Source organism: Eupeodes corollae, chromosome 1 (genome assembly GCF_945859685.1).
Source record: "Eupeodes corollae chromosome 1, idEupCoro1.1, whole genome shotgun sequence".
Classification (NCBI taxonomy): domain Eukaryota; kingdom Metazoa; phylum Arthropoda; class Insecta; order Diptera; family Syrphidae; genus Eupeodes; species Eupeodes corollae.
The window spans coordinates 5,913,817-5,939,236 of NC_079147.1; the positions used below are offsets into that span (position 1 = coordinate 5,913,817).

A 25,420-nucleotide genomic window follows, 5' to 3' on the forward strand; every position below is an offset into this window, starting at 1 on the left:
GACGGAAGCGAAGAAGATGGGTTTAGTGGTCAATGAGGGCAAGACCAAGTATATGCTGTCATCAAAAAAGGACACTGAACGACGACGTCTTTGACAAAACGTCACCATGGACAGCTTTAACTTTGAGGTAGTTAAGGACTTTGTCTACCTAGGCACCGCTATTAATGCAGACAACGACACCAGCGCTGAAATCAAACGAAGAATAACTCTTGCAAATCGCTGCTTCTTTGGACTTAGAAGGCAATTGAGAAGTAAAGTCCTCTCTCGAGCATGTAAAATCACCATCTATAAGACACTCATCATCCCGGTTCTCATTTATGGCGCTGAGGCCTGGACCCTGTCAAAGAAAGATGAGAGCGTCTTAGGATGCTTCGAGAGAAAAATTCTTCGGGTGATTTTTGGTCCCGTACGCATAGATGGAGAATAGAGGAATAGACCGCGACTCAGGTGACGCACTCAGGTGGGTGAAGACCTCAAACAACTTCTCGTACGAAACTGGAGACAGCTAGCTAGGGACCGAGCTGGCTGAAGACGCATTTAGGTTGAGTCCCTGGTCCGCTCGGACTGTATCAGGACCTTAAGTAAGTAAGTAAGTATTTGCAATTTAAAAAGCATTGAATATTTGAAATTGGAACATTAAAAAACATTTCAATAGGATATTTTCAACAGATTCCCCATGTTTTGCATTTCACTTAATTTGAATACACTTTTCAAAAGGTAATTTGAGTGTTCCACAATTCGTTATTGTGAATTGGATTTTCGAACATGCAAATGGATGTTCAAATCAGAGTTTTTTTTTCTGTAAATTGATCTTTGATAGCTTCGAGCTGAAGCTGAAATAATCGATAAAGTTATTATAAAAGGTTCTATTTCCTTTAGCACATATAAAAAAGCGTCTTTGCTCAATCTAAAATTACAATAAAAGCTTAAAAGAGGAAATCAAGAATTTATTTTATTATTAGAACAATTCCGCATAATGTTCACACACTTGCCATTGTGTCAGGTAAACCCAATATATTTGATTTGTCTCGCGAAATTCGTCTTTTTTTTTCTCTTGAATTCTGCTTCCATTTTTCACTTAAAAATGGATATTATATTGCATAAATCTTTAAAACAACAAACATTTTACTTCAGAAACAAAATAAAAATGGATGATCCTTCAGTTCTGACAGTTCGAAGCAATTTTGAAGTTTTCGAAATCGACTGGATTGGAGAACATGCAATTTCATTTCACTCGAAATTTAAAAGTGATTTCAATTCACTTTCTATCGAAATTCGGAACATGTGCGAATATGTCTAAATAAATATTGAATATAGATTTTAACAGCATTTCAAAGACGTGAAGTAAGATTATTCGCTTAGTTGAGGCCATATCTACACACAATTCAAATCATACATGTTAATTGATGGGACAAGATATTTTCCTTTTGGTTTTTGTCATTGAAATAGGACCAATTTCGTTTCATAACATACATCTGTTATTGAGTTTTTGTCGACATTAGCTAGCCTTAGGACATGGCCAATGTTTTAATTGAAAAAGAAAGTTACAAAGAACCTATAAATACGTCAATAAGGATACTTGGAATTGTAAGTTTTCATTTTCAAATGTTTACTTCAAAGGGTTTTTTATTTCCTAGAGGAAAGAAAAATATGTAATTGCAATTTGTGTATAAAAGGACATTTTGATTTCGAATTCATAACATCGTCGCTCGAAGGTTTACAGAAATTTGAATTCATATCTCTTATGAGAATATCGATACCTTAAATGACTTGCACCAAAAGACGCTTAATCCGAAGAGCTTATATTCAAAGTGGGAGTCCTAGCTTAGTAAATAATATAAGTTTTAAGTTTCTGACTTTATCTTTCATCGCTTTCTAAACACAGAGAGTACATTCAGCTGTGCTTCATTATAAAATTATTCAATGGGTCAGTCATATCACCATCAATTTTGGAAAAATTAAACTTTATTTAGCCGTTCAACCAATTGATTTCAGTTTACAACAAGTATTACTTTTTGGTATATTCCGTAAGCGATGATTTTAAAAGTAAAACATTTAAGGTACATTTTTTTATTACTTCAGTTTAGCTTTTTTTGCAAATTGCTTAAAGCATTGTAAATCTATAAAAATAAAAATTAATGTAATATTAGTCTTAAGTTAGTTAATTTGTTTAACGAATTCAATAAATAAATTATTACCTCTGAAGTTAGGGCCTGAATTGGTTTATTCCTCTAAAATCTAAGCATAAAGCTTTACAACTTATTAGGTTTAAAATTGATTTTGGTAGATGAACCTTTGCTTTTTGCGTTCCTTCAAACTTTAGCTTTGTTTTATTCTCAAACATAGACAATCAAACTTCATGAAATTAATGGTGCCGTGAAATAATACCAACTTTTAAAAATGATCCTTTTTGCACTTGACAAAAGTGAAATAAGGCCAATTTTAAGCGGTTAGTCATATTGCACTTTGGCAAAGTCAAATAAGGCCAAATAATTTTAAGAAAAAAGACAGTAACTTTTACAGTAGGTGCGAAATTTTTTTTATTTGGAAAAACCATATACTGTTAAAAGTGAAATAAAACCGATTTGGCTTTATTTCTCTTTGTTTAAGTGTAACATGACCAACTGTTGGAAATTGGCTTTGATACACTTTACAAAAGTGAAATAAGGCCTGTAAAAGGCTTCATCTCTTACGATATGAAATATCAATGTACTTAATAATTACTTTGCTCAGAATAATCAAATTAAAGCTTATTTATTTTCACTGTTTCCATGTAATCAAAATAATGTTCAGGTTTATACGTTTTGTTAACTTCCCATAGGAAGTAATTGTAATGGGTCCGATTTGTCAAATTAAAAATTTTGACATTTCTCGACGTTTCAAGGTCAATAGAGTCGAAATAAAAGATTATTAGAAAGATTTCTGTGCGTGCGTGTGTACGTACGTTCGCGACGTTTTTTTCGTCGTCCATAGCTCAAGAACCAGAAGAGATATCGATTTCAAATAAATTTTGTTATACAAATAAAAAAAGCAGAAAGATGCAGAAAGGGCTCTCAAGAAAATTACAAAATTGCGTGGGTGGTTTTTTTTACCATAGCAGTTTGAAAAAAAGGTGCAAATTTTGGTTAACCCTAAATATCTTACGAACCAAAAACGCTAAAGACTTTAATTAAATTTTATATAATATATTGTAACGTGATATCAAAGAAGTATATTTTTTGAAAAAAAATCCATTTAACGGTTTTTTTTATAAATAAAAAAAAAACTGAAAAAAAATTTGTCACCTCCAAAATTTTAAGACTTAAATATGATTTCATCTCCAAAACAATTTTGTGCAACGAAGACATCTGATAAAATTTTGAGAAAAATCGATTTGATAGTTTATTTTATAAAAAATAAAAATCTTAAAAAACATAACTCAAAGTTGGTAAAAACTTAAATATCTTTTCAAAAACTTGAAATTTAGGCTTGAAACTTATTTTATCTTATAAGAAATATTGTTTTTAACATTTGATAAAATTTTGAAAAAAGACGAATTGTCAGTTTTCTTTCAGAAAATATTGTTTTCCATATTCAGTAATTTGTATATAAAAATCCAACAGTCCGTTTTTTCATAAAAAATAAAATCTACAAAAAATAGTACGCCAATTTGGTAAAAATTGATACGAGTACATATAGACAAACTTAAACGCACCTTGTATCAAAAATGATACCATAACTTTAAGTCGCTCTAAAAGTGTTTTTGTTTAAATCAACAACAAACGGCATTTTTATAAAAGAAAACAAATATTTCTAGACTAGAAAAAAACAAAAACAAATCATGATCGATCCGTTATCAGTGGTTTATGCGTTATCATTGACTCGTAAGCAGCAACTTGGCAAGATAGTGAAATTAAAAACTTTCTTTTTCTTATAAAAATTAATTTTGCGGAAAGAATTTATCCAAAAAATAAAATCAATAAAGGTTAGTATTTTGATAATATAAATTCATGGTAGCTTTATTTTGATTTTGATTTCTCAAATGAAAAACAAGTGTTTTAGTGTCTGTATCAAAAATGATACTTCAAGTAGTAAGGACTTGCTTTGAACTAGATGTTCTTAGGCAAAATTGTGAATCTTTTCTTTTTTATAGAATGGCACGAAAAATACTTTCGGATAGTCATAGGGATATCGTCAATTATTTGAGGAAATTAGAAAATGGGTATTTGTCAGAGGATGACGATGACGTAGGTGAAGATGATCTTGGAGAGTTGTTGACTCGTACGCAGCTGGAAGCGCTCCTCGAAAATGAAGTTGCAAATGAAAGTGACCATTAACTTGAATGTGCAAATGAGGAGGCTGTCCCTGAAAACCAAGAGCATATTGTTCCGTTGGTTGAAGATGCTGCTCTGCCGCCGCCAGTAATAAACAATGAATCAGGTCCAAGTAGCTCTCGTCGATCTGTGCCTAAGTCCATTGACATTCAACGGCTTATTTGGAAAAAAATCGACAAACACAGGCCCGTAAACGACTCCAATCATGACAGGCTCCATAAGCCTCGTCCAGTGATAGACCACCTCAACGAAAGGCATGGTAGTGTACCCATGGATCAGCGACTCTCTATTGATGAGCAAATGTGTGCAACAAAAATGGGTCATTTCATGAAACAATATTTGCCCTTGAAACCGCATAAATGGGGATTCAAACTGTATATGCTGTGTTTATTGACGGGATATGCCTATAAGTTCATCATCTATTCTGGAAAAGACAATGATACCATGTTGGAAAATGAGATGGATGTTGGGGCGGTCGGAAATGTTGTGATAAAACTTTCTAGAGCAATAGAAATAAGAGTCAATCACATTGTTTATTTTGACAATTTCTACAGCTCCCTGCCACTTATGTATTACATGGCCAAGGATGGAATTTTATGTCTGGGGACTGTGCAAAGAAACCGCCTCGGAAAAAATTGTAAGCTGCCGACGAAGCAAGAAGTTATGGCAAAATCGGTGTCAAGAGGATCGTACGAAGAATACGCCACAAGTTACGAAGGTATCGAGATGTCTACCGTGAGCTGGAACGATAACAAACAGGTGACTTTTTTTGTCAACGTATATTGGTGCAGATCCTGTTTCAACCATAGAAAGGAACGACAAGACTAAAAAGAGAAGAAAAAATATATCTTGTCCAAAAATCGTCAAAGAATACAACGGCCATATGGGTGGGGTGGATTTCATGGATTCGTACTTGGGACGGTACCGTATCCGCATGAAAAGTAGAAAATGGTACTTGAGACTTTTCTATCAACTCCTGGACCTTACTGTGATAAACTCATGGGTGTTATACAAGCAAGTTTTGTCTTAGAAAGGGAAAGGACCGAAAGAAATTTTGAATCTTGTCGATTTTAGAAGCGAACTTGCTGATACGCTTTGTAAATATAAGGCACACAATCAGCCACCAAGAGGTCGGCCCAGCAGCAGCAATAGTTTTTCGGAGGAACCAGCACCAAAGCGAAGGAATGTGTTGCAAGTTCAATTTCAATTAGGTCTCAATGAAGTCTTATATTGTAACATTTTTCCAAATAAAACCGTTATTTTAAATACAGGATTTTTGAGACATTTTTTTTTCATCATATATAAATATATTCACGTCCAAAAATATTTTGTTGTTAGAAAATAAAAAATCATGCATTTAAGGGTTAAGCAAGACAACTCCACAGACGGGATGGAAGTTATTAGTGTGGCTCGCATCCCAGCCTCTTTTTTCTTATTTTGATTAAGAAAACCCCTACAGGCCAATTATTACAATTTGGCTTTACTTAACTTGGCTACATTTCACGGTACCGAAGTTAGTTCTCAAAACAATATTTATAATTATCTTTCATCAAAATTATCTAAAAATAAACTTTACCTAGAAGTTGGAAATATTAAATTCAATATTCTTAGGTGCCATGTTGTAACTTTGATGTTTTCTTTGCCATTTTGATGATCTGAACTGTATATTCTAGAAGAAATAAGAAAAATGTTTCATCTTAAATCCCTTATGAATGTATAAATGTATATCCTTAAAAGAAATCAAAGCAAGGACTCTGTGATGGCACTGAGGAGAGCATTCGCTTAATTATGCCTATAAAAGTATTTATAATGTGTTGGACGTAATGTTTAATTTATTAGCATAGTCCTACTCTTGATTCCCAAATGACATGAGGAGGACGAAAATAAGTTATATCATAATATTATCAACTAATATTCTCTTAAATGCTAAATAAAAAAAATAAAAATTATGTTTCGTCAAACAAAAAACAAAAATATAATAATCTGAATTTCGAGAATAGGTATTCTCGTACCTTTTTGAAATGTTTTACTAACTTATACCCACAAGTTCAGTCTTGGTGCCTTTCTGTTTAAGGCAATCATATTGAACTTCTGATTGCGTAATAAACAATAAGTTACAAAAAACAAAAAAGTAGACATAAATCAATGACTAAGAAAAACGTTCTCAATTTTGATGTTTATTGTTATTTGAACTTGATTTAATATGCAAAAAATTGCTTCTTCTCATAAATTATTTAAATCACGAAGAACTTTTTGTTTACTCAATTAAGTTTCAAGCACCTGAGGAATTATAGAATATTTCTTTCCAACTTTTTTTCCAAAAATTTGTTCTGATTTGTGGTTGTGGGGTAAAACCGTTAACAGGATTAAATTGAACAGAAAGTTTGTTTAGAAATACTCATACTTGTGTTAAGCTTATTTTTTGATATAGAAAACATTGTTTTGGGATCTTTTGATCATTAGAAAAAAGATTAATAATTGAGTACGAGCATGTTAATTATCAGGGTTGTGAAAGAATGCATTCTTTTGTGAATTCAATTGAATTTACTCAAACGATTATAATGATTTTAATAAACGATTTAAAATTTTTCAATGTCCATTCAACGCAAAAGGAATACAAATATTAAAAAAAGATTCAAACCATGCAAAGAATGTATAGCTATAAAAATATGTAGGACAACATTTTTACAGATTGAAATCTTTTTAACTTCAGACGAATGATGATGACAGAATTTGTAATTTCAGTCTCAAAATAAAGTCCAACAAATTAGAGTATGATAAACTGAATAAATATCAAGAAAACGTTGTTCGTTTCCATTCACTATCGTTGGAGTATGATAAAATGTAATATCTCATTCTTTATAAATATACATAATTCTTTGATTCGCTTTTTTCTTCAAAACCTCTTCCTCCGAAAAACTAAAAATGTCAAACAAACAAAAATATCAATGAGTAGTGTATTTTAATTAATTCGGTTGGGAGTTTATCGCAGGCTAAATAAAAAACATACAAAATAAAACAAATCGGGAAAAAGCCATTGAATAATTAACTACTAAATATATCAAAGAGTTTGACAAGCAAAAATAATAAATTAAATTATGTACTTGATGTACAATACATATATACATTAATATACATGCATACATTATTTATATTGAAATCAAAAAATAAAAGAATATCTCATTTTCTTTTTGTTCTAGTTTGTCTATGCAAAATAAGTTTTGGATAAATTTTATTAATTTCTCCAAAAACAATAAACAAAACCGATTAATTATAAAAATTAGATTAATCGCATAGTTTGTAGAAGAAAATCACAATCACACATAAAATATAACAACTCATTTAGCATACCTAATTCAAAACAATTTATTTCATTCAAAATAAAAACTTATTGCTTAGAAAATAAAGAAGATAGAATAAATTATCCTTCAGGCGAATATTTAAAAACTAATGTTTCGCATGTGAATCGGCATCATAAAGTTAATAATACTCAAGGCCATGAGCTGAAATTAATTGATATCAAAGAGGTTGTCATACATTCAGCGAAAAAAAGTGGTACGCTCCTTATCTTTTCAATTAACCTACACTCTGAGCTACAAAACACGTCCTAGTTAAAGGTCAAATGTGACGAATTCATTATAAATAGTTATCATAATTTTTATATTTGTATTTGTCGTTTGAAGAAATACAAATTATGATTTATTAAACGTGTTGCAATATATTTACTTATTTGAATATATTCGGCACAATTTGGAACCATTAAGTTCCGTTTATCGACTTAAAAAGTGTGTTCTTTAAATGAAAATATTTCAACAAATTTTACTGCATTTAATTCGGCCAAAACGTTTAACTTTCCATGGAAGGAATACAAAGAAAGAGTCTATAAAAATATCTATTAGAGAAGGGTTCTTACTGAACTTCCCAACCGTGCCCGCCTGTCGATTTTTCTAAAACATTGAGAAACAAGTTTAAAAACAATGCTTTCATAATACTTGAGTTGAAAACAATTTTGTTTGTTGTTTTTGTAGGTTTTTGGTCTTTGTTCAAAAAGTTGTCAATTGATTTTTCCTAAAACAAATTACTAAAATAACAAAATTTTCCATATGATAAAATAAGTTTCATTTCAATATCTGTTAACTACAAAATTTTGAATAGAATGCAGTAATTTTAAAGCCAATACCTTCATCTATTACAGAGATATTCGCATCGACCCTGCATATGTCACCTAAAGTTGTTTTCACGGGTACTGCCTCTTGCGAGGAATTGACAAATTCTCCAAGAGTAATTCTTGTCATGAAAAGTTCTTTCTCAAATTTTCAGTTTGGATTCGGCTTAAAACTGTAGGTTAGGTTAGATTAGTTTGGCCGGAATGATTCCGTCTGGTCCAGGAGATTTATATGGATCAAAGCTGTCTATGGCCCATTGCAGTTTTTCCTGCGTTATTAGATCAATTAAATCACTTGTAGAAGCTTGAGACGCTGATGTTAAGTCGATGAGTATGTTAGAGCTACCTGGAAAGTGGGTGTCTAATAACAGATTAGGAGATTCTTCACTTGCCTGCTTCTGTTTTTAAAGCACTGGGTATTGTTGGACTTTTTGAGAGAATTTTTCTGAGTCTTGTGGCTTCTGAAGTATTTTCTATTTTACCACAAAAGTTTCTCCAAGAAGACCTCTTACTCTTCCTTAATTCTCTTTAAAATTGCAGTCAGAAGGAGATCTAGTGTACTTAGATCTATTGAAGAGTTTGCGGCAGCTCTTTCTGAATGGTTCTACCAATGGCGTTTCTTTTTACCCTTTAAAATGGTTACAGGGCATGAAGTTCTCATTGATTCACTGAAGGCTTCGATGAGATGATTCACAGAAAGGTCTAGTTCATCTTTATTGGAGGAGCTTTTAAGAAGGTTGTAATCAAGCAGTTGTGCTAGTACCTTCCTATATCGCTCCCAGTTTGTATTACGGTGATTGCGAAAACCCGTAGATGTATTTGCCACATCTTTGAGCTCAAACTGAAAGTATCTGTGGTCAGAGAAAGAACTCTCTTTTGAGACATGCCAGTTTGAAATCAGATTGTGTATCGAGTCAAAGGTTAGTGTAATATCAAGTATCTCTTTCCTATTCTTATTTACAAAAGTGACTTCATTATACCAATAATACTTATGAGTAGGTTAGTGCTTAGTAAGTAATCAAATAAGGACTCACCTCTCTCAATTAAATCAGAGCTACCCCATACCGTGTGATTGGGAATTTCCAGTCGTGCGTAGGCAGGTATGGATTACTTGCTTTGATCAATTTCATGATCATATCTGGGCAGTTGTGTAAAGCCGGGACCATTATACGTGCTTTTAGCCGGCAAGGAATATTCTCGCTTGCAACAACCTCTACCTTGGCATCCGGCAAGACTTCTGGCAAGCCAATAACAGCAGCCCTATGCAGATCGAAAGATCACCACAGGCGATGATACGATTTTGGTACCATCCTACATCGGTTGTGTCTGGAAGAGGCCCCGGATTTTCCTCGATGACACATAAAAATCTGAAACCGAGGTGAGCCTTGACGTCTGCCCATTGATCATGAGAGATGTTACCATCCACATGACTCCTGTCAATGACCGCGGCTATGATATTGCCTTTGAGCGCGTCGCTAAAGGAAAGATCTTTATTGAAGGCTGTTGTGCTGTTAATATAGATTTATTGAAAATTGCTTTTATTATAGGGCCAAGTATTTCAAAACCGTCTAAAAACATTTGCGCACTCATAAATTTGAAGTCTTTCTTTTTTCCCATAGACTTTAAAACTTCAATAATATCTCTGTTGTTAATAGTTTTAAATTAAAAAAGAGTGTTAGTGACATTATTTTTTAAACGTAGTATTTTACGAAGGTTCTTAACAAAATTTTCTAAAATTTTAATAAATCTTAAAAACAATAGTTTATTTAAACACACAACTCGTTAAAAGGAAATATCCTTAAATGTTGCCAACATATCTGTGTCGAAAATCATTTTTTATCAAACTTGAAGTACAAAAATTAACCAAATGTCAAAAACCTTAGTCTTCAGTGCATACAATTATTCTGGAGTTAAAGCTTTAAAATTTTAAACGATTTAGTATAATGTTAAAGCCATTTTTAGCAATTTACTAAACTTAATCTGTTTTTAATATCTTAGTATCTCTTAAATGCTAAAAATTAAGCAAATTGCTTACTAGTAATTTGTTAAACCCTTAAAAATAGGTTGTTTACATTTTTGTTCGTAAAATATTTGACGTGACTAGTACTTTTTGTATGTATTCTTTAGTTATGTAATTAATTAGTATCACGTTACATTATATAAAATAAATTTTAATTGAAGTCGCAAGCGCTATTGGTTCGTGCGATATTTGGGGTCCACCAAAATGTTCACTTCTTTTTTAAATTGCTATAGCACAACAATACAAACAAATAAAATAATAGGCATCATTCCAAGTTCTGTAAAACAAAATTTATTTGAAGGCAAACGAACAGACGTACCCACGTAGGAGTTCACGTACACACAGTCATCTTTCTAAAAACCTTTTATTTAGATTCTTGGGACGTTAAATAAGGGTGAAGCAAATTTTCCAATTGAAAGTCTTCGCAAGAGACTGCCTCTTGCGAAAAATTGACAAATCCGCCAAGAGTAATTCTTGCTTTCTCAAATAAATCAAATAAATTAAAGATAATTGCATCTACAATTCAAAGCTAAGCGTTGAATGTTGTTTATATAAAAATAGAGCCATTAACAAGATTCTTTTCTTCAATATCAATAATGTTGCATTAACGTTAGAAGATAAGTTTTTGAAATGATCTAGATGATATCTAACTAACAAAAAGGATTCATCATTCTTAAACATGATGTCTAGTGATAGATTTATGCTTTTAAATACGATTAACTGAAGTTACTGTAATGGGTCCGATTTGTCAAATTCAAAATTTTGAAATTTCTCGACGTTTCAAGGTCCCTTGAGTCGAAATAAAAGATTTTTAGAAAGATATCCGTACGTCCGTACGTTCGCGACATTTTTTTCGCTGTCCATAGCTCACGAACCAGAAGAGAAATCGACTCCAAATAAATTTTGTTATACAGATAATAAGGCAGAAAGATGCAGAAAGGGCTCTCAAGAAAATTGCTTGGGCGGCTTTTTTACCAGAGCAGTTTAAAAAAAGAGGAAAATTATGTTCAACCCTAAATATCTTAGGAACCAACAACGCTAGAGACTTGAATTAAATTTTATATAATATATTGTAACGTGATACCAAACAAATATATTTTTTTGAAAAAATCCAATTAATTTTATAAAATAAAAAAAACTGAAAAAAAAAAATAGTCACCTCGAAAATTTTGAGAATACAAAATGATTTTTTCTCCAAAACAATTTTGTACAACGAAAAATTACGTTTTTAACATCTGGTAAAATTTTGAGAAAAATCGAATTCACAGTTTTTTTGTACACAAAATAAAAACCTTTTAAAAACAATTAATAAATATTATTTAAAATCATGAAAAATGAATATAAAAATAAACCAGCATGATGTTCAAATATGCTATTCGCCCCGATGCAATGGTTGGGCTCATCAGAAGATGACCATTACACCTTGTCTCGAATAAATCTAAAAATCCATATAATATGAGCTACATAGAGGTACTGTGAATTATATGGTTGCTATAAGTCTTCTTAGTATTGTTAAAAAAAATGTGTCGACTAAAAATCTATTTAACAAACTAAACTAAACTATTTCCTTATATGAAAAATATTGTTGGTTATTTAAAAATTTGTAAGAATAATTCAACTAACAACTTTTTTAACAAAACACGAAAACCTACAAACATTTAAGCAAGACAAATCGACTGACGGGATGCGAAGTTATCAGTGTGGGTCGCATCCCAGCCTTTTTTTTCAAAAAGTAATAAACGGTTTAAGGTGTCAGTGATCTTCGGATTTCTCAGTCACTATGAGTAGAGTGTGAATTTAATTCGTTCGTGGTGCTGAAGTTCCTCGTCAAATGTTTCGGCTATGAATATGAACGCTTAACGACCTGGGCCCAGTAGACTCCCGTAAATATTTTAGTTTTCGAAAAAAAAACAGAATAAAAGGGCAGAATCACTCTGACTTCCAAAAACGATTACTCGTGAAATTTAAAAAAAGGATTTGAAATTCCCTTCTATTCAAAATTCAAACCGTTGAAGAACTCGAAGAAAGTGGGTTTGTTTTAAGCATACATTTTTGTGAGACAATGTTGCAGAGTTTTCGTACTGTAAATCCCATTTTTTTGGAGCTATGAGGATCATTTTTATTTTAACGGACACGTTGTTAAAGGGAACTGGAGTTACTTGGCTCCAAGAACCCATAACCTTCAACTGAATCACTGAAAGCCATTGAATTGCCCCATGGTAACTTTTGGTGGACCAATTTTTTTTTTTTCGAGAATGGTCGAGGCTAGGTGAAAAATGTCAATAGTGATAATTACTGTCGAACGTTTACGGATTTTTTTTGCAGACCTGCACTCATCCATCGTTTTCATCACCCACATGATTTCAACAGAATGATGCAACCGCACACACGGCTGGTGATTAGATAAATTTGCATCAAAATCTTTTGAACCTAAAAGAAATCATTCGTCAAGAAATCTGCGCATTTAAATCAATTTTACTGCAGCATGTGGCGCGTAAAACGAGGCTTCGTTTTGAACAGTGCGTGGAACTCGACATAATTTTCATTACTTGAAATCCACATTATTAGTCGGTCGTTTATGGCTGAATCACAAACACGCTTCAGCTTCGGCTTCGCCTGACGTTTACGAGTTCAGCAGTTCAGAATTCAATGCATGCTATCACAATGGAGCTTTGACCTCACGTTTCGTTTGACCATCGTAAGGAAAAGAACGTAATGTGACTCCTAAGGGAAGCTCTAGTTCAATTATCTGAACATTTGCTTTGTCTGACAGCTCAACAGCTGTAAAACAAATGTCAAAAAACAGAATATTTGCTCTTTGGAGGAATGAAATAAAAGAAATGTCATTGAAAGCAAGCTCGAAGCAGGCCCACCGTAACGCAGACGAAGCCGAAGGTGAAGTATGTTTGTGATTCAGCCTCTAATATTATAAATATAACAATACATCAAAGAGATTTGTTTTTATATAATTTGAAAATATAAATCTGTAGCCGACACCCTGTACTTCAAGTACAATTACAAATTTTAAATTTCAAATGTATTTTTGTTTTGTTTCGAAAAATAACTTTCATGACTTATAGAAGTTATCTTAAAGATTGTATCTTCATGAAACCTAATAAGGAGCATTCTCCAACAATTTGGTTAAGTCTCAAAAAGTTCCAGACTTTATTGAATTTTTTCCTTCACTCCCCCTCCCAAATAAAAGTGATAAAAATATAACTTTTAAGCTATGATAAAGCAATTTCTTCTATGATGTCATCTTGTAATTTTATTGCAAATTAAATTATTTTCTACTTAAATTCTTGACAGCAAAATTGAGAAATTGTTCTGATTCTATTGAAATGTAATGTTGAGTTTGCATCCAACAGATGACATGTCTTGAAAAATATACGAATAATCAAAATGTGTGTCAAAATGTATTATATACTACATTCTTTTCCAAAAGATCGAAAGCAATACCAAAATGTTTGTATAAATATCCATTTCCAGAATTGTAACAAATTAATTGTTTTTTATTTTTTATTTATTCGTCTAAAGAAATATATCAAAGCTGTCTTTAGGTAATTCTGAAAAATTGGTTCTCCATAAATCAAACTTAATACCCAACTTCGTCAACAACAGCGAAAAATCCAATTCAATATGGAATTAGGAGCGTTCAATTATAATAACCACCCCCTGTTGGCTTAGTATAACCAAACCATCCTCAAACATTGCATAAGGCATATAGGCATAGGAAAATTTATAAATTATAACACATAAGTAGGATATGAACGCCAGCAACTTTCTATCATGTGAAGGAATATCCGGGATTTAGTCATTTATTAAAAATCAATAATTTATTGCAAAGACCGTATCCTGATGTGAGTTAATCTCTTCCCATGTATTTAAAAGTATGTTGTGTTCAAAATGTACGCATTTTTGTAACAATTTAAATAATTTCAAAACTTATTGAATCATAAATAATGCTCTATCTTGCAGGGAGTTAACAAAAATGGGGAAAAGTTTGACCTATTTACATAAATTATGCTCCCACATTGACCTATGTTCATTTTAAAATTTTAACTTTAAAATATGTATGTGAAATAATCAGTCGATTTTATCTCTACCCCTCCCCCATTAACACCTTTTTTGAAGTACGGACCGGACATGGTTTTTAATATTAACCTGACGACATTGTTATCAGACAGATGCAATCAAGTTTTTATAATGATTATTATAAACTTAATACATTCGTAAATTATTATTATTATGCTCAGCATACTCATTACCTCGAGTTTTTTTATAATGACAATTAAATAAAATAAATAGTGTACACTCCACTTTAAAGGCAATTTGTGTTAACGAACAGTACTGTGGGAACAATATTTTACGTACAAAGAACACTTTAATGAATATAATAATTTAAATTAGTGTTTTTAAAAATAAGCGAATGATATCACTGGTCAAAAGGGATTTCTTACTGGCATTAAAATTTAACTTTTCGCCAGTGGGTTTTGGTGACCTTAATTCAAATCTAAGTTCAATATTAATTTATCACTACAGGTTCTTAAAATATCACAAAGCTTTTTGAGGCTATCTTAAATCATGGAGTAGCTTTCTTTTAATAAAATTCGTAATGGTTTTCCAAATCAATAATCCTCTTATCCAGTATTCAGTAGAAATATTTGTATTATTTTATATAATATTCGAAAAAAAACTTCAAACTTAATCATTTTCGGTGAAATGGTTTTTAACAGAAAAAGGCGAAACCGTGTTTTAAGTAAGTTTTGTTTTTATAACGAATCTGTTGTCTAAAAAATTCTATTATATCAAGTCTTTGAAATGTATTAAAAAACATATAAATTTTGTTGAAAGCGGGTACTTTTTAAATTTGACCTGATTCACATTTTTGTGTCATAACGTTTTAAAAAAGATCCAGATGATGTTGAAAAAGCTCTAGCCAGTAAAGATGCTGATGCTTGGAGAAGAGGAATGGATGCCGAGTATAAGTCGCTTATTGAAAACAACACGTGGTCATTGACATATCTACCAAAGAATACAAAAGCAATTGGGCGTTGCTGGGTCTTTAAGACTAAAGAATATGATGCAGGTAATCTAGTGCGGCTCAAAGCTAGACTTGTGGTAAAAAGTTACGAGGAAAGAAAAGAAAAGTCAGACACAGTTCAATGCGATATCTTTTTGGATTTGCTGTTAAATATGATTTACTAACTGAGAAAATGGAAGCAGTGAGTGTTTTTCATTGCCATTTACGTGGATAATCTTCTTCTATTCTACAACAATGAAGAAACTGTCTAAGTCACGAGAAAAGTTTGTGCTCAAAATTCAAAATAAAAGATATTGGGGAGGCCTAGCAGTGTATAGGTTTTAAAATAAGTCGTGACAGGAAAATCGGTGAGATATATTTGGATCAATCTGCTTACATAGAAAGTGCTTTACAGAAATTTAGAATAATTAACTGCAATACATCTAGTTCACCGAGTGATAGAAACAACAAACTTGTAACGTCAACAAATGATGAAGATGTGCTAGTGGATGTACCCTACCAGAAAGCCATTCGAAGTTTGCTTTATATATCACAAGGAACCAGACCTGATATAAATTATTCGGTAAATATGCTAAGCAGATTTAATTCTAGACCTGGTTCTCAACATTGTGCTGCTGTAAAACGAGTTATGAGGTATCTGAAGGGTATTCAAAATTTTAAACTTGTTTTTGCAAAACATCAAAACGAAAACGTAACAGGATTCTGCGATGCTGATTGGGCGTCAAACGCCGAAGATATGAGATCATTTTACAGGCTACATACTTATGTTCCAAGGTGCTGCAGTATCGTGGAATTAAAGAATACAGCAGACGGTTGCTTTGTCAACCATGGAGGTGGAATACATGTCACTGGCTAGTGCGACGCCACGCAGGAAGCAGTCTGGCTGAAGCAGGCTGCAGGAAAGTTCCGAATACCCTTTATTGTGACAACCAGCGTGCTATCAAGCTCGCTTCAACAGATGCCTTTCACGCTCCAAGCAAGCATATAGATGTAAGGTTTCATTTTCTCCGCGAAAAAATAGCGACGAAGAAGATAGATTTCAAGTTTGTGGAAATGACGGCGGTTATTTTGACCAAAGCAACATTTACGTAAAAACACCAGTGTTGCACCAGTAAGAAGGGATGATGGGAATAAATGCTAAACCATAATAAAAGTTACCCATCACGAATAAATAAGAACTTTAATAAATAGTTAAAGCAAAGCTAATGAATTTATACCTTTTCCATTATGTCATAATTCTGTTTAATTACTTTTTCATTAATTTCACTTCCTTTTTATATGTTCAATAAACCACACTTAATTATTTGCATTTCACCTTTGTACCTTTTATTTAATAAAGTCAACAGGAAATATTAATCTCAATCCATCAAAAATAGGGTAAATTTGAGTATGGATTTGAAATAAGCACTACAAAAGTCCAAAACGTATTTTCTAAAACAATTGAAGTATCAAATTGAAGTTTTTCTCGAAATTTCATATAGATTCGAATAAAGACTCATATCAAATTAGAGTTTCTAGAAACTATGTAAGATAGGAAAATGCTTTAAATTATATCTAAAATAAGATTTGTACTTTACGAAATCATCATGCAATGTATTGTAAAGATATTTTTGAGTTTTAACTTAGGCTTAAAAACTCCATTTTTTATTTGTTTTTACCATTTTTACAAAAAAAACGTTATTTTGCCGACCAGTCTTGTATCTGTTATTGTCTTGTGTCGCGTTATTTTTTTTTTAAACGTGAGAACTTTAGAAGTAATACAAATAAGGTAAAATTATTGTTGGAATAAATTCAGTATTATTATAGTCTTCGATTATTCCACTTGTCCATTCTTATACTCGGTTTTGCTTCGTGACGAAACCACTCAATCAGAAATGAGTAACCGTAATTCTTCGGACGAAGTAATCTTTGCATTTCCCAAATAGACTTATGTACGTTTTAGAGATGTACGACACTTTCTTATATAAAAACGAAAAATCTGTAGTCTAAAATGAAACATGACGGAAGCTATGTTTAAGCTGTTTTAAAATATATTAAACGACAAAAATAAACAAACTGATTGAGTAAATTAAACATTTTATTTGAAAATTTAAAAACAAAAATTAACATGTCAAAAGACTAAGCATATATGTTGATATTTTGCTGGATATTGGAATGCTACCAACGAACAAAAAACGAAAGCTTTACTTAACCCGATTGGACCCCTTTGAAATAGCTGAAGACGATTTGTAGAAAAGGTATCGATTAGTGAAAAAAAAACTGTCAAGTTTATAATTGAACTTCTAAATATTAGAGATCAAAATTCAATGAAATGTTTGTTTTTTAAAACCACCAGCCTGACTCATAAAATTTCTCAACTAACAGGCAACAAAATCTGTATTTTAAAGGGTTTCAAAGGGCTCTCCAACTACTGCAATTTATTTTGTTCCCCTTTACAAGCCGTTTTGTATAGGTTTAAGTGATTTTTTTCAGAATTGTAGTAGAATAAGCCTTAAACCTGTTTGTGACTAAACAGAGCTGTCAAATTCTTCATGAATAACAGCTGTGTCTACCCTATAAGATAAATTCAGACTCCAGTTCAACTCGGGTTTAAAATATGACTATGAATATGCCCCATATTGTTTTGTGTCTTACATTAGGGTATGTTTAAATGCAGAAACGCATTCAAAGAAATTTTTGCTGAGTTTAACCATCTTACTCAGCTTGTCAATGAGCAGAAAATACACTTGACTTGTTTGTCACTTCTGATCCTGATAAGAACACAATCAGTGTATTGACGCTTCTAGGCACATCAGACCACAGTGTCATATCTGCTAATTTCTCGTGTCAAACAAATCCAGTTAAAGAAAGAGCCCCAAAGAGAGCCGTTTGGCAGTACGAGAAAGCCAACTGGGACGGTCTCAATAATTTATTCAGGATCTTTAACTGGTCCCTATGCTTCCTCGGTAGCGACGTAGACTCCAGTGCAGATATGATTTCTAGTTTGATTCATCTGGGAATGGAAATGTTTATCCCGAATAGGGTTTAAAGTATTAAACCCAAGGTTAAATCATGGTTCGATTCGAGCTATAAAGAGGTTATCAAGGAGAAAGAGGTGAGCTTCCGGTGTTTTTAAAGCCAACCGAACTGAGGAAAACCGGAAAAAATTAAGCAAGCCAGGAAGGCCTGCAACGCCTACATTTATTCGAAGGACCAAATTTTTACATCACCAAAAATTACTGCAATGTCCCAAAGGCAGTAAGAATTGTTGGTCATTTGTAAAAAAAACATGAGGAATTTTTCCTCTTCTTCGGTTCCTATGCTTGTTGTCAATGACACTTCTTTAGTTAGCTCTATTGGTAAAGCTTAAATTTATTTGCAAGGCAGTTCAACAAAAATTCCACCTTACCAGATAGTGTCATGGCTGCCACAGTTCTTGAACGCGTAAATGATTCTTAAAGAACTCAGAATTCATAAATCCGCTGCCCAAGATGGTATCCCCGCTATTATTCTGAAGAGTTGTTCTTCCACACTAGAAAAAACACTGCGTAAGCTTTTCCATCTACCTTATTCTTCTGAGCTCGTTCCGAGTAGTTATAAAACTGCATTGGTTCAGTCAATCCCAAAAAACAGGCATTTCTTCTTCTCCCACAAATTACCGACCGATAGCACTAACGTCCCTTCTTTCTAAGGTCATGGAAACGCGGATTAATTATCAGCTTAGGAAATATCTTGAGGAACGGAAGCTTCTTAATGACCGGCACTACGGCTTCCGTAGCAATAGGTGCACTGGTGATCTCATGGTTCATCTCACCGAACAAATCTTTACATCGTTTTGGAGAAAGTAAGATTATTACACTTGACATTTCAAAGGCATTTGATAAAGTCTGGCATCTTGCTCTCATATCGAAAATCTCTTCTTCATTGGATTAGAAATTTTCTTTCGAACCGTTCAAAACAAGTTGTTTTGGACGGATTTAAGTCTGAAACTTATAATATAAATGCTGGTTAGCCCCAGGATTCCGTTTTGTCTCCGACCCTCTTCCTCATTTTTATACATGATCTCTTGTCTGCAACTTCTAATCCAAAACATTGTTTCGCTGACGATAGCATTCTCAGCTTTTCATATTCGTTTCCAGACTCACAACGCTCCTCTTCGGTTGTGGAACTGTAACGGCAAAATATGATTAACTCATTAAATTCCGACCTACACAGCTTTGTACAATAAGGAATAAGAAATCGTGTGTAATTTAATGCTTCGAAAACGCAATGCTGTCTTCCATCGTTAAAGCGAGATAAACCCTCTCTGCCACTATCTATGAGTGGCACTTGCATCAACGAAACAGAAAATCTTGACATCGTCGGAATGTGCATCAGCAACCACCTTTTGTGGAGCTATCACATACTCGATGTTGCCAAAAATGCAGCAAGATGTCTATGTTTTTTGCGACAAAGCAAGAATATTTTCTCCGTCTGATCTGGCTACAATCTACAAAACTTACATACATCCGAAACTGCAATTAAACTCTCATCTCTGGGCTGTTGCTCCAGTAACTTATTTAAGCTTCTTGAACAGTATTCAAAAAAGGGCTTTTAAAATGATTGGTGACATTCACATCATCAACTCGTTTACATCACTCGAACATCGACGCAAGGTTTCTTGCCTCACCCTTTTTTACCGTTGTTTTAACGGACTATGCTCTAGCCAGTTGCATTTCCTCCTTAAATAATTTAACCGTAATACCCGCGCTTCTAGGAATGCCCATCATTTTACGCTTGAGCCCAACTTCGGCCATACAGAGATTCCTTTTTTAGCCGTACTACGCGAATGTGGAACGCCTTTCCACGCTCTATCCTTCCCTGTCATTGCAATGTTCAGAAATTTAAAACCAATGTACACCGACACCTCCAACCCTTCCCTCTTTTTCTAATGCTCAAACTGTGTCTTTGGCATATTAAAGGTATACAAAAACCTTTTAGTGTTCGCTGGTTATAAAAAAAAAAAAATGTTTTAAAATATTGAATTTAAGAAACATCACATAACTTGCTTCATTAATTTGATTCTTGTTCTTGAAAAATAGGAAAAAAAAAACACGGTCGCTGTTTTTGTTTTAAATATTCTTGTGTCATAATTTGCAGTTTTTTTGTCGTTGGCTTCTTTTTCCAAACATTTGAGACACATTTCTTTAGTTATCCATTTCATTATTTTCCTTATTATTTTATCTGTTATAAATAAGTATAAACATATCAAGGGGTCATTGGGTCAAAGATGTTCTTCAAAAATCTGGATGATCCACAATTTGTTTGGACAATATTTATTACAAGGGTTACCAAAATGATAATCATACGTTTCCCAGAAGTATGGCATAGTTTCAACTTGTCACCACAGGTACGCGCCTTCGCGTCGGTCCAAGCACAACCGCCAGTGCCAAGTTAAACATAGCATACGAAAAGAAATGTAAACATAGTTTGACATTCTCAACTGTCAACCCATAGAAAACATCCATCACAGTTTCTCATGCAGTTAAACATAAAAAAACACCTACGTTCTATTTGGGTTGGAATTTCACAGGTATACGCTTTATAACAAATGTTAAAGAAACGAAAATATGCAGTTTTTACACAAACATACAAAACTTCAATAAATGTTAAATGTCTTTATTTAAATTTCTTTAACTTTTGTCCGCACAGTACTGTATTCCAAAACAAGGAAATGTGAACATACACTTTTTACTAAAAGTCAAGCACACATAAATATAAACGAGAATAATTCATAACGAACAAAAAACACAACCTCAGACAGAGTCATTAAGTTTTTTTTGTTGTTTTTTTTTTTCAATTTTTTAATTGATTGAGGTAAACATAATAATTAAAATTTTCTTTGTGCTTATTTAAGACTCACTACCTAAACCTATCGACCTTTTGCTCTATAAAAATGTGTTTTTTTTTCTGCTCTTCTTCTCCTTTAAATAAAAACAAAAAATATAATTTTGAACTTAAAAAAGTTTTGGGGTATGAAAAATGAACATTAAATCTTGTACCTCACATTCTGTTCATATATTTCTTATTCATATTAAAAACAAAGAGCCTAAGTATTTTTGTTTCTTCTTATATTCATTTTTGTTTTTTTTTTTTTGGAGGAAAGTGGTAAAGTTTCTTGAGTTATTTCCTTTGAAATATTTTAATTTTGATTTACCCTTTGGCCTACCTACCATACTTTCAACAAAGACGACACGACACGATTTACAAAAGAAGTTTTTTCAACTAAGAGTCATGAAATTTTAAGACGATATGGTGGTTAAAAAATAAATTAACATTCCAACAACTTGAAACATTAAGTTTATATTATTCAAAACTTTTTTACGTTGTATTATTAAATGAAGCATGATATTTGATCCTTGCATTTTCCAAAGCACAAAGTCTTCTTTTACGTATATATTTAAGTCGCTGCTGAGGAAATGAAAAATTCTTTAAGATATTACAGGAAAATGCATTTAATTCTTCGTAATTGACATTTGAATTCTGCAAACGAAATTGCACGTCTCTTCATTTCTATAGTTCTAAAGAATTCAAGCTTAGTATTAATATTGGGTCTTATGATATGTGCACTTGAAATAGTTGCTTCCTTAAAGGTTTTAAGGTAGCAAAGTACTATTAAAAAAGAGTCTTTTCTGAATGTTGTCTTTATAACAAATTCAATGCAGTTATTGACGCCGATCTTAAGGCTTCAAATCAAATTATGCAATCATCATTATAAATGCACATCTACTTCAAATAATGTTATACAAATCAATTGAAAGCAATCTTTTCTTAAATCTATGCGAACTTCAACCAGTATTCGAGCAAAAATAATCAAAGTATCCAAACATATACTAAAGGTTCCATAACAAGTCAAATGATACAAGAATTCTGTGTGAATGCAATCTTTTAATTTAATTCTTTGATTGCATTGATGAACCTGTCAATAGACTTCCTCATTATTGCATTTATCAGGATTCTGACAGAATCTTGACTTTAATGTTAAAAGTTTTGAGTTAAAAAATCTCTTAAGAAACCATCGCTGAAGTTCTTGTTCATAAATGTGAATAAACTTTTGTTTACAAATTAAAAATTGGCTTTAATTAAAAAACCACACCGGAAATTTGTACGACTTTCAGTCAAAAGGCATAGGTTCCCCGAACGAACTTATTTTAAAACAAGAATCCTAACAAAAATATTATTAACTTAAAAAAGTTTTGAAGCTAATTAACTTTCTTGATTACTTTTTGAGGATCCTCTTTTGTGTTGTGTCAAATCATTTAGAAGCATGATTCTCCTCATTAACTGGCTTTTATACTGATGGATGAGATAGAAGAACCATTCCTAATCGCAAATAGTAAATAATCTTATCAATAACTTTCCAAGTGAACGAAGTTGCTCTTTTCGATTGAAGATAAAGTTTATTTTGTTTGCTTTTTTTTGGAATAAAACAACTTATAGGTAATAGACTGAAACTTTTGTGTTTGTTTGTTAGAGATTATTCACAAATTTTCTTCTTAATATCAAATTTAAACTCAGAGAAGAAGGACAAAGATTCTTTAGGTTGTCAGATTGAATAATCGAAGTCTATAAAAATGGAATGGCAAATAGATACGTTTTCCAGACAAAACAAAGAAACATAAATTTACAATTTTGTTCTGGCCGAGCAGCTTTTTCACTTGAATGGATTCAAAGGCATTTTACTGACAAGAATTACCTAATTTATTGGCCATGAGTTACCACATTCGTGTTCAGGGACAAGAAAAAAAGGTAGGAAAGTACCTTCAAAATGACTGCAATCACTTTGGGTAATGCAAGATTAAGTGAGTGATAGGTAAACTAAACATTAAATATTGGTAAGGGAAAACATTAAATATTAGTAAATATTGGTTAGGGATAGAGTTGAAAGAATGCTATCAAAGTGGATACACCATAAAAATATTGATTTATATTCTTGGGACCTTGAAACTTAGAGAAATGTGAACATTTTCAGTTCAAAAAATTGGACAGATTACAATAACATCATTTAGGAACTCAATTAATTGCAGTACCATGAGAATACTGTGAAATATTTTGGAGTCGAAATTTGAAGCACTTTCACAAAAAATAGTCAAAACGTGTAAAACCAGACGAACGATGCCTTTTTCTTGAAATAATTCGGTCAAGTTTTGATTAAACAAAGTGATGATTGAAAGCACTGTATTAGTCTAAGACTGGCAGTTCAATTTGGGAGTGGAGGCATAACCAAAATTTCTTGATGTTAATGTTTAAACATACGCACCATTATGTCAAATTCAACAATCTGCCAGGGTTTTTGTTAGCCGTGATCGGGGGTAAGAGTTGGAAAATAAACATTTTGAGGTCGAAATGATAACCACATGGTAACCAATGTGTGTACACAAGACGTTTTGGTTGCCACACGATCTTAAATGTGGAGAGATTACAAAATTTTCTGAAGATTTGAAGCAATTGGCCACAGAAACAGAAAATGTCAGTATTCCTTTTTGGGATACAATTCGTCAGCAGGATGATGACTATTTTAAAGCTTGACAGCAATTCTAAAAAAACTAGTGTACATTTCAAAACCTTCGATTCATGAAAGAAAAAGAAGTCAGCAGGTGTCGATGATATATCTACTACGACATTTACCTCAGGAAGCTGTGGACTTTATATAACTATGTTTAACAACATTCTGAATAATGCATATAATCCGGTCTGCTGAACAACAGATGTGGTACAATATCGTCTTCTGCTGGGTATCAGTAAGGTATTCGAAAAGGTTATAAATAGGGTTCTGTCCAAGTGGGCTGAGAACAACAAAACAACTCTGGATAATCAGTTCGGATTTAAAGCAAGACATGACACTATTCATGCTGCGTCTAAGCTTTTGATATGTAGTGGAACAAATCTAAAAGGCAATGCACGGGTGCTTGTCTGGTTGACTTGGAGAAGGCCTTCGATACCGTACGGTTAGAGGGTCTGTACCTTAAGTTAAACAGACTTGACATAAGTAAACCACTGTTGTATATGCTTAATGATAGACGGTTTATTGTCAAAATTGGCAATGTTGTATTAAAAATGGTCTACAACAGGGATCAGTTAACTCACCGATCTTATTCAGCATTTATACCAGTGAGCTGAAAGCAAGTCTGACTTAGGCAATAGCGAACGCCGATGACCTAACTGCGTACAGAACGGCCCCAAAAGTTGAGGTTATCAAAACACTTTTGCAGTGTGACTTCGACAAGATTCAGCAATATTTAAATGACTGGAAGTTTAAAATTAACTTTCAGAAATACGAAACTATTATGTTCAGAGCTTCGTTGTAAGGAGCCTCAAGAGATACGAGAAAGAACTGGAAAAATCTAATGATCTAAAGTGTAGTAAAGTACCTAGGCATCTAGTTGGATCAGTACTTGTATTTCGACAAACATATGAGTGCTGAAGCTGATCTGGCCAGAGCTAGGGAGCCTTTGCCCTGACAAAACGGTTATTTTTTAGTTCTTCATCGCTGGCAAAACCACTGCGTAAACTTTTCCATCTTTCCTACTCTACAGGTCTCTTTCCAAGCGGATGGAAAATAGCATTTGTCCAGCCTGTCCCTAAAAAAGGCGAATCCTCCTCTCCCACTAACTATCGTCCAATAGCACTCACGTCCCTTCTTTCTAAGGTCATGGAAACGCTGATTAATTATCAGCTCAAGAAATATCTCGAAGAACAGAAGCTTCTTAATGACCGACAGTATGGTTTTCGTAGCAATAGGTCCACTGGTGATCTCATGGTTCATCTCACCGAACAGTAGAACAAATCTTTACATCGTTTTGGAGAAAGTAAGATTATTGCACTTGATATTTGAAAAGCATTTGATAGAGTTTGGCACC

At 32.8% G+C, this 25,420-nt stretch overlaps 1 protein-coding gene across 2 annotated transcripts in view; it reads right to left on the bottom strand.

The window, feature by feature from the left end:
• Positions 1-25,420, bottom strand: part of LOC129938592 (pyrokinin-1 receptor) — a 242,071-nt gene that overhangs the window by 156,737 nt on the left and 59,914 nt on the right. The window contains exon 2 of one of the 2 annotated variants that reach the window (XM_056046252.1): positions 5,890-5,982. The exons of the other annotated variant lie outside the window; for it this stretch is intronic. The gene's annotated coding sequence lies outside the window, so the exon portion shown is untranslated. The remainder of the gene's footprint in view (positions 1-5,889; positions 5,983-25,420) is intronic. 2 annotated transcript variants of the gene reach the window in all.